This window comes from Callithrix jacchus, chromosome 14 (genome assembly GCF_049354715.1).
Source record: "Callithrix jacchus isolate 240 chromosome 14, calJac240_pri, whole genome shotgun sequence".
Taxonomy (NCBI): Eukaryota; Metazoa; Chordata; class Mammalia; order Primates; family Cebidae; genus Callithrix; species Callithrix jacchus.
The window spans coordinates 366056-383098 of NC_133515.1; the positions used below are offsets into that span (position 1 = coordinate 366056).

Genomic DNA, 17043 nt, shown 5'->3' on the forward strand with positions numbered 1-17043 from the left:
AAACCTTATTAAAAATGTACTACTTAACTACACCAATTAAATCATTTACCTACTACAAAAGTATAGGCGATAGAAATTGCATTTTAGGCCCAATAGACATGGTACCAACCACAAGGGAAAGGACAAAACCAATAGAGCACAAAAAAGCAAAGATAAACCCTTATACCTTCTGCATAATGAACCAACTAGAACTAACTTTATAAAGAGAAATAATGCCCCCCAAAACCAAGTGATCTACCCAAGGATAGCTAAAAGAGCACACCAGTCTATGTGGCAAAATAGTGGGAAAATCTATGGGTAGTGGTGACAAACCTACCAAGCCTGTTGATAGCTGGTTGTCCAAGACAGAATCTTAGTTCAACTTTAAATTTACCTACAGAATCACATAATCTTCCTGTAAATTTAATTGCTAGTCTAAAGAGGGACAGCTCTTCAGACCCTAGGAAACAACATTTTATAGAGAGTAAATAACTTAACCACCATAGTTGGCCTAAAAGCAGCCACCAAATAAGAAAGCGTTCAAGCTCAATACTTACTCTTAATCCTACTAATCTTATTGAACTTCTAAAACAAATTGGACCAATCTATTATTTAATAGAAACAATAATGTTTATATAAGTAACATGAAATCATTCTCCCTGCATAAGCTTATCTCAGACAGAAACAACTATTGTTAGTTAACAGCCTAATTACCATATGCTACAGATTAGTTTATCAATTAACCAAACTGTTAACCCAACACAGGCGTGCACTCAGGAAAGATTAAAAAAAGTAAAAGGAACTCAGCAAACTCTACCCCCGCCTGTTTACCAAAAACATCACCTCTAGCATTTCCAGTATTAGAGGCACTGCCTGCCCAGTGACTCATGTTCAATGGCCGCGGTACCCTGACCGTGCAAAGGTAGCACAATCACTTGTTCTCTAAATAAGGATTTTTATGAATGGCCACATGAGAGTTTAACTGTCTCTTACTTTTAATCAGTGAAATTGACCTATCCGTGAAGTGGCGGATATGCCTAAATAAGACGAGAAGACCCTATGGAGCTTCAATTTAATGATACAAACCAGAACATTTTAAACCAGTAGGCATTAACCTATTGTCAATGTATCATGAATTTTGGTTGGGGTGACCTCGGAGTACAGTATAACCCCTGAAAAATACATACTAAGACCTCACTAGTCTAAATAAAAACACACCTATTGACCCAATAACTTGATCAATGGACTAGGCTACCCTAGGGATAACAGCGCAATCCTATTCTAGAGTCCATATCGACAATAGGGTTTACGACCTCGATGTTGGATCAAGACATCCTAATGGTGCAGACGCTATTAAGGGTTTGTTTGTTCAACGATTAAAGTTTTACGTGTTCTGAGTTCAGACCGGAGCAATCCAGGTCGGTTTCTATCTATTAAACATTTCTCCCAGTACGAAAGGACAAAAGAAATAGGGCCTACTTCATAAAGCGCCCTCAAAAATTAGATAACCCATATCTCAATCTTGCAAACTATTATCTTACCCAAGAACAGGGTCTGTTCAGATGGCAGAGCCTGGATATTGCATAAAACTTAAAACTTTATAACCAGAGGTTCAACTCCTCTTCTTAACAACGTGTTTATAGTCAACTTACTTCTACTAGTCGAACCCACCCTAATTGCCATAGCATTCTTAACACTTATAGAACGAAAAATCTGGGGCTATATACAATTCTTAAAGGGTCCTAACATTGTAGGCCCCTACGGAACACTTCAACCAATTGCCAATGCCATAAAGCTTTTTACAAAAGAACTCTTACTACCCACCACCTCCACCACAACTTTATACTTAACCGCCCCTACCCTAGCCCTCTCCATCGCCCTCCTTTTATGAACCCCACTTCCTATGCCACACCCCCAATCAACTTAAACTTAGGCCTCTTATTTATTCTAGCAACATCAAGCCTAGCTGTTTACTCAATTTTATGATCTAGATGAGCATCCAACTCAAACTATGCACTAATTGGCACATTACAAGCTGTAACCCAAACAATCTCATATGAAGTCACCCTCGCTATCATTCTCCTATCTACCCTACTAATAAGCGACTCATTTAATTACAATCACTCATTACAACACAAGGACACTATTGACTTCTACTCCCATCATGACCCCTAGCCATAATATGATTTATCTCCACATTAGCAGAAACCAACCGAGCCCCCTTTGACCTAACAGAAGGAGAATCAGAGCTAGTTTCAGGTTTTAATATTGAATATGCCGCAGGCTCATTTGCCCTATTCTTTATAGAATACATAAATATTATCATAATAAATGCCCTAACCACCACCATCTTCCTAGCAACATCATATAACATGACCATATCAGAAATCTACACAATCAACTTTATAACTAAAACCCTCCTATTAACCACCCTATTCCTATGAATTCGAACAGCCTACCCTCGCTTCCGCTATGACCAACTAATATCCCTCCTATGAAAAAATTTCTTACCCCTCACACTAGCACTATGCATATGATATATCTCAATGCCCATCTTAACATCTGGCATCCCACCACAAACATAAGAAATATGTCTGACAAAAGAGTTACTTTGATAAGAGTAAATTATAGAGGTTTAAACTCTCTTATTTCTAGAATTATAGGAATTGAACCCGTACCTGAGAACTCAAAACACTCCGTGATACCTATTACACCATATCCTAAACAGTAAGGTCAGCTAAATAAGCTATTGGGCCCATACCCCGAAAATGTTGGTCAAACCCTTCCCATACTAATATCAACCCCCTAGCCCACCTCATTATTTCCTTAACCATCCTAACAGGAACCACAATTACAATTCTAAGCTCACACTGATTTCTAGTCTGAATAGGCCTAGAACTGCACATATTAGCCATCGTACCAATTTTAGCCTAAAACACAAACCCCTGATCCACAGAAGCATCCACCAAATATTTCCTAATTCAAGCAACAGCATCAATAATTCTCCTAATAGACATTTTCCTTAATAACTTAACTTCCGGACAATGAACAATTAACCCACCCCACAATCAAATTTTGTCCACAGTAATATTAATTGCCCTAGTAATAAAAATAGGAATAGCCCCCCTTCACTTCTGACTTCCAGAAGTAACCCAAGGAATCCCCCTGATTCCAGCCATAATCGTCCTCACATGACAAAAACTTGCCCCCATATCAATCATATTTCAAACCTTCCCATCAATAAACATGAATATCATTCTAATGATCTCAATCCTATCAATTATAATTGGCAGCTGAGGAGGACTCAACCAAACACAACTACACAAAATTCTAGCTTACTCCTCAATTACTCACATGGGATGAATAATAGCAGTGCTGTACTACAACCCAAATATCACCATTCTAAACCTTATTATCTATATCTTCTTAACAATCTCCACATTCATAATTTTTTACCTAAACTCAAATGTAACAACTCTATCATTATCGCACACTTGAAATAAATTAACATGAATAATACCCATAATCCCACTAATAATAATATCTTTAGGAGGTTTATTCCCACTAACAGGCTTTTCCCCTAAATGAGCCATTATACAGGAACTTACAAAAAACAATAACCTAATTATTCCACTCACAATAGCCATACTAACACTAATAAACCTATACTTCTATATACGCCTAACATACTCCATCTCAATAACAATATTCCCCACATCCAACAACACAAAAATTAACTGACAACTAAAACACATAAAACCAATGCCACTCCTACCTCCACTCGTAATCTCTTCCACATTACTACTATCTTTAACCCCACTAACACTAATAATCTAGACATTTAGGTGAATGAGACCAAGAGCCTTCAAAGCCCTTAGTAAGTAAACTTTACTTAATTTCTGCATTACCATAAGGACTGCAAAACTTTATTCTGCATCAACTGAACGCAAATCAATCACTTTAATTAAGCTAAGCCCTTCCTAGATTGATGGGACTCTAACCCACAAAAATTTAGTTAACAGCTAAACAACCTAATCAACTGGCTTCAATCTACTTCTCCCGGCGTTAGGGGAAAAAAGGCGGGAGAAGCCCCGGCAGAGTTGAAGCTGCTTCTTTGAATTTGCAATTCAATATGATATATCACCTCAGAGCTGGTAAAAAGAGGGGTTACTCCTCTGTCTTTAGATTTACAGTCTAATGGTTACTCAGCCATTTTACCCCTAACTATGTTCATAAATCGCTGATTATTTTCAACCAGTCACAAAGAATCGGAACTCTATACTTATTATTTGGTGCATGAGCAGGAGCAGTAGGAACAGCCCTAAGCCTCCTAATCCGAGCAGAATTAGGCCAACCAGGAAGCCTAATAGAAGATGATCACGTCTACAATGTTATTGTCACATCTCACGCATTTATTATAATTTTCTTCATAGTAATACCAATCATAATTGGGGGCTTTGGAAACTGACTTGTCCCCTTGATAATCGGTGCTCCCGACATAGCATTCCCTCGAATAAACAACATGAGCTTCTGACTCCTACCCCCCTCACTCCTTCTACTTGCATCCTCAACCCTAGAAGTTGGTGCCGGAACTGGCTGAACAGTTTACCCACACTTTGCAGGTAACATATCACACTCAGGGGCTTCTGTAGACCTAACTATTTTTTCATTACATTTAGCAGGTGTTTCCTCTATTCTAGGGGCTATTAACTTTATTACAACAATTATTAAGATAAAACCCCCAGCCATGACCCAATACCAAACTCCCGTATGATCCGTCCTAATTACAGCGGTCCTTCTTCTACTCTCCCTTCCAGTCTTAGCTGCTGGAATTACTATATTACTAACTGATCGTAATCTCAATACTACTTTCTTCGACCCTGCTGATGGCGGAGATCCCATCCTATATCAGCACCTATTCTGGTTTTTTGGTCACCCTGAAGTGTATATTCTTATTCTGCCAGGTTTTGGAATAATTTCACACATTGTAACGTACTATTCTAATAAAAAAGAACCATTTGGTTATATGGGCATGGTCTGAGTTATAATATCCATTGGCTTCCTAGAATTTATCGTGTGAGCCCACCATATGTTCACAGTAGGTATAGATGTAGACACTCCCGCATATTTCACATCAGCTACTATAATTATCGCAATCCCTACCAGGGTAAAAGTATTTAGCTGACTAGCTACGCTACACGGCGGCAATATTAAATGATCCCCCGCAATACTATGGGCCTTAGGCTTTATCTTTCCTTTCACCATAGGCGGATTAACAGGAATTGTACTAGCCAACTCATCATTAAACATTGTATTACACGATACATACTATGTAGTAGCACATTTTCATTACGTACTATCCATAGGGGCAGTATTTGCTATTATAGGGGGCTTTATTCACTGATTTCCACTGTTTTCAGGCTACACACTTCACCAAACCTATGCTAAAGTTCATTTTACTATTATGTTTGTAGGCGTAAGTCTAACTTTCTTCCCACAGCACTTCCTTGGCCTATCCAGAATACCTCGACGATACTCAGACTATCCAGATGCATATACCACATGAAACATCGTCTCATCTGTAGGATCCTTCATCTCACTAACAGCAGTTATTCTAATAATTTTCATAATTTGAGAAGCCTTCTCCTCAAAGTGAAAACTTTCTACCATTGAACAACTATCTACCAATCTAGAATGGCTGTACGACTGCCCTCCTCCCTATCACGCATTTGAAGAAGCTACCTATGTAAAAACCCTAAACAAAAAAGGAAGGATTTGAACCCCCCAAAATTGGTTTCAAGCCAATTCCATAGACCTTATGACTTTTTCAATAAGATATTAGTAAAATAATTACGTAACATTGTCAAAGTTAAATCATAGACTAAATATCTATATATCTTAATGGCAGCACCAGCTCAATTAGGCTTACAAAATGCCGCATCCCCCATCATAGAAGAACTTATCGCCTTCCATGACCATGCTCTCATAATCACTTTTTTATTTAGCTCACTGGTTCTATACATTATTTCTCTAATACTTACTACAAAACTAACTCACACCAGTACCATAAATGCTCAAGAGATTGAAATAATCTGAACCATCCTGCCCGCTATAATTCTCATTATAATTGCCCTTCCATCCCTATGTATTTTATATATGACAGACGAATTTAATAAACCCTACCTAACTCTTAAAGCAATTGGCCACCAATGATACTGAAGTTATGAGTATTCCGATTATGAAGACTTAGCATTCGACTCTTATATTACACCAACATATTTCCTTGAACCTGGAGAATTTCGACTCCTTGAAGTAGACAACGGAACAACCTTACCCATAGAAGCAGATATTCGTGTGCTAATTTCATCACAGGACGTCCTACACTCATGAGCTGTGCCATCACTAGGTGTAAAAACAGATGCAATCCCTGGACGCTTAAATCAAGCCATATTAACTTCCACACGACCAGACATAGTCTATGGACAGTGTTCAGAAATTTGTGGGTCCAACCACAGCTTTATGCCCATTGTACTAGAATTTATTTATTTCCAAGATTTCAAAGTATGAGCCTCATACTTATATATCGTATCACTGTAAAGCTAAACTAGCATTAACCTTTTAAGTTAAAGATGGAGAAAACCCGTCTCTCTACAGTGAATGCCTCAACTAAACATCTCACCATGACCAATGGTGATTCTGTCAATAATTGTAACCTTGTTTTACATCACCCAATTAAAGATATTGAGTTTTACTTTCTACACTACCCCATCACCAAAATTGACTAGAACACAAAAACATAAAACAACTTGAGAACTAAAATGAACCAAAATTTATTCACCTCCTTCAATATCCTGACAATCCTAGAAATCCCCCTAGTAATATTAATCATTATATTTCCTGCCATATTAATTATACCTCCTAATAACCTAATTAATAACCGACTCTCCTCTCTTCAACAGTGATTAGTTCAACTTAAACTAAAACAAATGATAATAACTCATACTACTAAGGGACGAACTTGGTCTCTCATGCTTCTAGCCCTGATCATTTTCATCGCATTAAATAATCTTCTCGGACTTACACCCTATGCATTTACACCAACCACTCAACTATCAATAAATCTAGATATAGCAATTCCTCTATGAGCAGCAACTGTACTCATAGGGTTACGATTTAAAACAAAATCGTCTCTCGCCCATTTCCTACCACAAGGAACACCCATACTACTTATCCCAATGTTAATTATTATCGAGACAATCAGCCTCTTCATTCAACCAGTAGCTCTAGCTGTACGACTAACAGCCAACATCACAGCAGGTCACCTGTTAATACATCTACTTGGAGACACTACACTATCATATCCATCTACCTATCTTCCTCCACAATTACTATTATCATTATCATTCTATTAATCACCCTAGAATTAGGTGTAGCACTCATCCAAGCCTATGTATTCACACTTTTAGTAAGCTTATATCTACATGACAACTCATAATGACACACCAAACACATGCCTATCACATAGTTAACCCAAGCCCTTGACCACTAGCAGGAGCCCTATCAGCATTTTTGCTTACATCTGGCCTAATTATATGATTTCATTTCTATTACATCCCCCTCCTTACTGCAGGGCTACTAGCTAGCACAATAACAATATTTCAGTGGTGGCGCGACGTAGTACGAGAAGGCACATATCAAGGCCATCATACCACTCCCGTACAAAAAGTCCTTCGATATGGGATAATCCTATTTATTATCTCAGATGTATTCTTCTTTGCTGGCTTCTTCTGAGCATTTTACCACTCCAGCTTAGCCCCAACCCCACAAACAGGAGGACATTGACCCCCTACAGGTATTTTTCCTCTTAACCCAATAGAAGTACCCCTACTAAATACAGCTGTACTACTTGCATCAGGAGTCACAATTACTTGGGCACACCACAGCCTAATAGAAGCCAATCAAAAAGAATCAGCTCAAGCACTGACCATAACTATTGCACTAGGAATCTACTTTACCTGTCTACAGATATCAGAATACTCTGAAACCTCATTTACTATCTCCGACAGAATTTATGGGTCCACATTCTTTATAGCTACAGGCTTCCATGGCCTCCACGTTATTATCGGAACTACCTTCCTCGCCACCTGCTATTTTCACCAACAGCTATATCACTTCACATCCAACCACCACTTCGGATTTGAAGCCGCTGCATGGTACTGACATTTCGTAGATGTAGTATGACTATTCCTCTATATCTCTATCTATTGATGAGGGCCTTACTCTCTTAGCATAAACAGTACTATTGACTTCCAATCAATAAGCCTCATATAACTCGAGAGAGAGTAATAAATCTAGCACTAACCCTAACAACTAACATCCTCCTAGCCCTACTTCTAATTACCATCACATTCTGACTCCCCCAACTAAATGCATATACAGAAAAACACAACCCTTATGAATTTGGGTTTGACCCTACAACCTCTGCCCACCTGCCCTTCTCTATAAAATTCTTCTTAATTGCTATTACATTCCTCCTGTTTGACCTAGACATCACCTTACTACTACCTCTACCATGGGCAACCCAAACAAACAACTTAATACTAACAATCAACATGATTTTTGCCCTACTTATTATTCTAGTATTGGGATTGGCCTATGAATGGACCCAAAAGGGATTAGACTGAGTTGAGTGTATATAGTTTATTTAAAACAAATGATTTCGACTCATTAGATTATGAAAACTCATATTTACCAATACATGCCTTTCATTTATATCAACGTCACACTAGCATATTTCATATCACTGTTGGGACTATTAATTTAACCATATCACCTAATATCATCTCTACTATGTTTGGAAGGCACAATATTATCACTATTTATTATAACTACACTCACAACTCTAAATATATATTTAATATTAATGTATATAATACCCATTACTCTTCTAGTGTTTGCCGCATGTGAGGCTGCAGTAGGCCTAGCCTTATTAATCTTAATCTCTAACCTGTACAGCTTAGATTATGTCCAAAACTTAAATCTACTCCAATGCTAAAAATTATTTTACCAACAATCATAATACTACCAACAATATGACTTTCAAAAAATCATGTAATATGAGTTAATACAATAACATGCAGCCTATTAATCAGTATTTTTACCCTTCTAATATTATATATGCCAAATAACTCATGTAATCTATCACTGACTTTCTTCTCAGACCCATTAACATCACCTTTATTAATACTAACAGCCTGACTACTACCACTAATAATTTTAGCAACACAACAACACCGGTACAACAACCCCATCCCATGAAAAAAACTATATATCTCAATACTAATTTTTTAACAAATCTCCCTAATCATAACTTTTTCAGCCACCGAACTAATTTTATTTTATATTCTATTCGAGACCACCCTAATCCCCACCCTAATTATTATTACTCGCTGAGGGTACCAGCCAGAACATCTTAATGCCGGCTCGTATTTCCTATTCTATACATTAGCTGGATCTCTTCCTCTACTAATTATGCTCCTGTACTATTTAAGCAGTTTAGGGTCCCTAAATATGCTCACAATAACTATTAACACTAAAGAAATACTACTATCCTGAACTAACAACATTATATGACTAGGGCGCATAATGGCCTTTATAGTCAAAATACCTCTATATGGACTACACCCGTGACTCCCTAAAGCCCATGTTGAAGCCCCAATCGCTGGCTCAACAGTACTCGCAGCAATTCTACTAAAACTAGGTGGCTATGGTATAATACGAATTACCCCTATACTTAACCTTCTGACAGAAAAAATAAGTTACCCCTTTCTCATCTTATCCTTACGAGGTATAGTTATAACAAGCTCCATCTGCCTGCCACAAGCAGACCTAAAATCACTCATCGCCTATTCTTCCGTTAGCCACATAGCACTTGTTATTCTAGCCATTCTTATCCAAACCCCCTGAAGCCTTACCGGCGCAATAATCCTAATAATTGCCCATGGACTTACTTCATCTCTACCATTTTGCCTAGCAAACTCTAACTATGAACAAATCCACAGCCGAACTATAATGTTCACACGAGGTCTTCAAGCACTATTCCCACTACTAGCACTATGATGATTACTAGCTAACCTCGCCAATCTTGCCCTACCCCCAACTATTAATTTAATAGGAGAACTGCTAACAATCTTAGCCCCCTTTTCCTGATCTAATTTTACCATCATATTCACAGGATTCAACATACTAATCACAGCCCTGTACTCACTTCATATATTTACTTCAACACAACGAGGTCCATTAACATATAGCACTAGCAATGTAAAACCCCTATTTACACGAGAAAACACACTTATACTAATGCACATAGCACCAATCCTCCTACTCACCCTAAACCCTAAGGTAACCATATGTTTTACACCCTGTAGCTATAGTTTAATAAAAACATTAGATTGTGAATCTAATAATAGAAGCCCACAACTTCTAAACTACCGAGAAAGCATGCAAGAACTGCTAATTCATGCCCCCAAGCTTAACAACTTAGCTTTCTCAACTTTTAAAGGATAGTAGTTATCCATTGGTCTTAGGAACCAAAAACATTGGTGCAACTCCAAATAAAAGTAAAAATACACTCTTCAATAATTCTAATAACAATAATTACACTGCTGGCGCCTATCATAATTACTCTAATTAACCCAAACAAAAACCTCCTATACCCTCACTATGTAAAATTAGCCATCATTTATGCCTTTACCATCAGCATCCTATCGATAACAATATTTATCTTTACAGGCCAAGAATCCGTAATCTCAAACTGACATTGAATAACAATCCAAACTATCAAATTATCGCTAAACTTTAAGATAGACTTCTTCTCTATTATATTTACCCCTGTAGCACTATTTGTTACCTGATCAATCGTAGAGTTTTCAATATGATATATAAGCTCAGACCCAAACATCAACCAATTCCTCAAATACCTACTTATTTTCCTCGTAACAATACTAATTCTAATCACAGCTAATAATTTGTTCCAACTTTTCATTGGATGAGAAGGAATAGGCATTATATCATTTCTACTAATTAGCTGATGACACAGCCGAACAGACGCTAACACAGCAGCCCTACATAACCGCATTGGAGACATCGGCTTTATTCTAGCAATGACATGATTCTTTCTATACTCCAACTCATGAGATTTCCAACAAATATTCATTCTTGACTCCACTTCAAATTCTTTTCCCCTAATAAGCCTTCTCTTAGCGGCAACAGGAAAATCTGCCCAATTCGGCCTACACCCATGACTTCCATCTGCCATGGAAGGACCTACACCAGTTTCAGCACTACTACATTCCAGCACAATAGTTGTTGCAGGAGTTTTCTTAATTATTCGTTTCCACCCCCTAATCGAAAATAACCCCCTCATCCAAACACTAACTCTATCAATAGGCGCAATCACCACTCTATTCACAGCAATCTGTGCTCTAACACAAAATGATCTAAAAAAGATCGTAGCCTTCTCAACCTCAAGCCAACTAGGCCTTATAACAGTAAGAATCGGCATTAACCAACCACACCTAGCCTTCCTTCACATCTGTACCCACGCCTTCTTCAAAGCCATACTATTCCTATCTGCAGGATCTTTTATTCACAGCCTATACAATGAACAAGATATCCGCAAAATAGGAGGCTTATTTAAGACCCTACCCTTCACATCCTCCTCCCTCATTATTGGCAGCTTTGCACTTGTAGGTGTACCCTTTCTCACAGGCTTCTACTCAAAAGACCTGATCATCGAGACCGCCAACACGTTGTATACCAACGCCTGAGCCCTAACAACTACTCTTGTAGCCACCTCCCTCACAGCTATATACAGTATCTGCATTATCTTCTTTGCCTTAACAGGATACCCTCGCTTTACAACTCTCATCTTAATTAATGAAAATAACCCTATGCTAATAAACCCAATCAATCACCTAGCAGTGGGTAGCATTTTCACCGGGTTTCTTATTTCTAATTGTGTTCCTCCTACCTCACACCCCCAAGTCACTATACCATGACACCTAAAACTTACAGCGTTAGGCGTAACCATGCTAGGACTACTTGTAGCAATATAACTTAGTTTGATAACTAACAATATAAAATTAAGCACCCCATTAAAAACCTTCTACTTCTCTAACATACTAGGCTTTTACTCAACCACTATACACCGACTCAACCCCCATTCAAGCCTATCCACAAGCCAAAACCTTACCTCAGCCCTATTAAACCTCTTCTGACTAGAAAAATCTATATAAAAAATAACAACACAAACTCAAATTTCGATCTCCACAACCTCATCAACTCAAAAAGGCCTAATTAAGCTTTACTTCCTATCCTTCTTCATTACACCAACACTAGCACTACTCCTAACAATTTAACCCCCACCCCGAGTAAGCTCAATTGCAATATGCATTCCCATAAACAAGTTACTAAAACTACTCAAATACCATAATTATACAAAGCAGCAGCACCTGTAGGATCATCACGAATTAACCCTGGCCCATCACCCTCATAAATCATTCAACTTGACACAGTGTTATAATTAACCACAATCTCTACCGTTTTAACAGGGTTCCCACCTAGCAAGAATACCATAATTATCTCCATCATTAAACCGAACATGAAAATACCTAAAATATCTGTACTTGACACCCACGTTTCAGGATGCTCATCAATTGCTATCACCTCAGTGTAACCAAAAACTACCATCATACCCCCCAAATAAATCAAGAAAACCACAAGCCCCATATAAGGCCCACCAAAGTATAACGTAATCACACAACCTACGGCACCACTAAAAATTAACACTAACCCACCATAAATAGGCGAAGGCTTAGAAGAAAACCCCACAAAACCTATTACTAAAATAATACTTAATGAAAATAAAGCATATGTCATTATTCCCACATGGACTATAATCATGACTAATGATATGAAAAACCATTTTTGTATTTCAACTATAAGAATGCTAATGACCTCTTCCCGTAAAACCCACCCTTTAGCAAAAATCATCAACGAATCATTCATTGATCTCCCCACACCATCCAACATCTCCTCTTGATGAAATTTTGGCTCACTTCTAGGAACTTGCCTAATTATTCAGATTACCACAGGCCTATTCCTAGCAATACACTACACACCAGAAACTGCTACCCCTTTCTCTTCAGTCGCCCATATCACCCGAGACGTTAACTATGGCTGAATAATCCGCTATTTACATGCTAACGGTGCATCCATATTCTTTATTTGCCTCTTCTTCCACATCGGCCGAGGCTTATATTACGGGTCATTCCTTTTTCTGAAGACTTGAAACATCGGTACAATCTTACTACTTGCAACCATAGCCACAGCATTCATAGGCTATGTACTCCCATGAGGCCAAATATCGTTTTGAGGGGCTACAGTAATTACAAACCTTTTATCAGCTATCCCATATATTGGGTCTGACTTAGTCCAATGAATCTGAGGCGGGTTTTCAGTGGATAAAGCTACCCTCACACGATTCTTTACTTTCCACTTCATTTTACCTTTCATTATTGCAGCTCTGACTACCATTCATCTTTTGTTTCTGCATGAAACAGGCTCAAGTAACCCATCAGGAATCACCTCAGAACCTGGTAAAAATTCATTTCACCCATACTATACAACTAAAGACATTCTTGAACTGATCTTCCTCTTCCTAACCCTAACAAGTTTAACCCTATTTACACCTGACCTTTTAACAGACCCAGACAACTACACACTAGCAAACCCCCTAAACACCCCACCCCACATTAAACCAGAGTGATATTTCCTATTTGGATACGCAATCCTACGACCCATCCCCAATAAACTAGGGGGCATTCTAGCTCTAGTACTATCCATCCTAATCCTAATACTCATCCCCATAATACACCTATCCAAACAACAAAGTATAGCATTCCAACCAATCACTCAAATCCTATTCTGAACGCTAGTAGCTGACCTAGTTACACTTACATGAATTGGGGGTCAACCAGTTGAACATCCATTCATCGCCATCGGCCAAACAGCATCTATCATATATTTTTTCATCATTATCACCTTAATCCCCCTCTCCGCTCTAATCGAAAACAAACTACTAAAATGATAAACGTCCTTGTAGTATAAATTAATACTCTGGTCTTGTAAACCAGAAATGGAGAACACCTACTCCCCAGGACAATCAGGGAGAGAATATCTAATTCCACCATCAACACCCAAAGCTGACATTCTAATATTAAACTACTCCCTGGATTCTAAACTTTATCTTATTGATGGCCCAACAATAAAGTACTTTGCAAGTACACACAACATTTCAAACTTATATGTAATTAGTACATTATTGTTTTACCCCATGAATAATAATCTAGTACTACAAATGCTTAACTATACATAGCACATTAACCCTAAACGTACATAAAATCCTTGACATACATGCTTACAAGCAAGAACTAATATTGTACATTGGACTATAATCCATACGATCCTTAACCCACATACCGCACTCCAAACATGGATATCACTCACCAATGTAAAACCATTCATCATACATCCGCACATTAACATATTGATTGGACATAGCACATTTAGTCAAACAGTTGACACAACCATGAATATCCACCAAATACACTTGGTCTCTTAATCTACCAACCTCCGTGAAACCAGCGACCCGCCCACATCTGCTAGTATTCTCGCTCCGGGCCCATATAGACAGGGCTTGGTTATCCTGAAACTATACCTGGCATTTGGTTCCTACCAAATGGCCTCAGGGCCATAAAACTGAGATCGCACATACATTCCCCTTAAATAAGACATCACAATGGTGTGGCGCTATCACTCTCTTGTTCTCGTGTCACTGGATGCATGGGTGCCTCTTGTAGGAAAGGAATGTTCTCATCAGCATTGTCGGGAGACTCCTGGAAAGAGGTTCCAATTATCATCCTGTAGCACCTGACTGTGATTTGCCAGACTTTATGCTATCACCGTGCCTAATATTGAATGTCTTGGCAAATGCTGGTTCAGCACACAATTGTCATAATTATTAGTCCTCTGACTTGGGCCTAGATTTAGTCCTAGTAGGCTGAAAGGTTGATTCAGGTACCATTAAGTTTTCTGGTTAAAGTCATCATTGTGTTCAAATGATCTATCACCCACTCTGGAGGGCAGCACCAGCAGAGAAGCTATAAATACACTTCAAAACTGAGCCTTAGTGCTGGTTGTACCTTAACCACACACTCTACAGCCAAGAGAAATTAGCGATTGAGCAAAAAATGCAGACCAAATGCCTCTTGGAGATGGACTGAAGCAACTCCAAAGAAAGCTGTAAAAAAGTGACAGGAATTTGTTCTTCTACTTGGAGAGTGTTCGATTCAAACATGAGTCCAACGTATGCATCCTTAAGAGGACATGCTCTGCTGTTGTCTCATTTGCCAGAATATCCTTCAGTTCCAGGCTTTCAACAGGGTGTAATTGGTTCATGCTCCATGATTAGAAAGGAATTAAAGTTTGAAGCCAGAATGAATGGCCACAATGCCTGATGTTAGACTTTCATAAGTGGCCTTGTGAAAGCCTGCATCTTCTATCATCTCCTTGAACTCTTCCTGAGACAGGAACATTTGGATACTCTCTACAAGGTATTGATAGGACTTCCAGTCTCCAGCAATGACCTCTCCAGGACAGGGATGACCTGGAAGCTATATAGATCATAATGCCTGGATATGAGGGGATTGTTCACTTGGCTAAATTCCAGACACAGAAACCGTCCTCCTGGTTTCAGTACCCGATGGGCTTCCTGGAGTGCCTGATCAATGTGTGTGACATTCTGAAGCCCAAAGGCAATGGTGTAAATATCAAACTTGTCATCATCAAAGGGAAGTTCTTCGGCATCTCCTAATACCCATGCAAGTCCAGCTCTGTATCCTTGAGCCAAGGCTTTCTGCTTTCCAACCTTTAGCATCTCCTTGTTGATGTCACACACCATGACATGAGACCCACCCAAGGAATCTTCTTCATTCTGGTACTCTTTGGCAATTTCTTCCCAGGATAAACTTTGTTGGGCCCTTAACTGACTCTTCTGTTTTCTCTGATGCTGGGACTGAACATAATTTAGGAACCGGAATGCAATGTCACCTGTGCCTCCAGCAACATCAAGCAGCTGGGTCCCAGGAAGTGGATGTATATTCCAGAGCAGTAAATCCTTCCAAAGAGGATGGATACCAAGACTCATCATATCATTCATCACATCATACTTCTTAGCCACACTTTCAAACACCTGATGGACTTTGCCCCACTTTTTCTCTTCCGACACAGTCTGAAACCCAAAGTGAGTTTCCGTTACCTGCTTCTCTTTGGGGCCAAGAACCACGAAGCCCGAGGAGCTGACAGCCCCGCATCACCCGCCACCACCTACGACTGCAATAGTTCCATAGAGCCAAGCTTCTGGGAGCTGCCATCTTGGTACTCGAGTTAAAAGGCTAGAATGAGATTTTAATATAATATTTAACTCTAGCATTTACTTTTTACAAAAAATAAATATTTTCCCTCCTCTCTGGATAACTAGGTTCTGGGAAATGACTATCAGGGAGATGGAGAAGGCCTGTCTTTTCTTCTGACTTTCAGTGACCTCAGGAAATGTCTCACAATATTCTTTACACTAAAGCTGCCAGAATTAAACCAGAACCCTAAGTGCCTTAGCAGAGCCCTGTGTCTGAGAAAGAGGCTGCGCTTGAGCTGGTCTCAGTTTGCTCTGTCACTGCCACAGGGCTCTGCACTGGGGCCTGGCTACTAGACGGAAGGGTTAATTATGTTGGGGCTTCCCTCAGATTTATGACACATCTTCCTACCCCATCTGCACTCTGAGCTCCAGGCACTGTGCTGAGCACTCAGTTAATTGACAGTACCCACGTATCCCTGATATGTGAGTAATCAGTTATCACTGTCCCATGCCCCATTTCACAGAGGACAAAACCAAATCCAGGGGAGGAGAGGCAACTCTGGCCACTTGCAGAACTTGTCAGTGGTGGT

At 39.1% G+C, this 17043-nt stretch overlaps 1 pseudogene; it reads right to left on the reverse strand.

Moving 5' to 3' along the window:
- Positions 1 to 15518: 15518 nt before the first annotated feature.
- LOC100400172 (2-methoxy-6-polyprenyl-1,4-benzoquinol methylase, mitochondrial pseudogene) lies at positions 15519 to 16487 on the reverse strand (annotated as a pseudogene).
- Between the last annotated feature and the right edge of the window lie 556 nt (positions 16488 to 17043).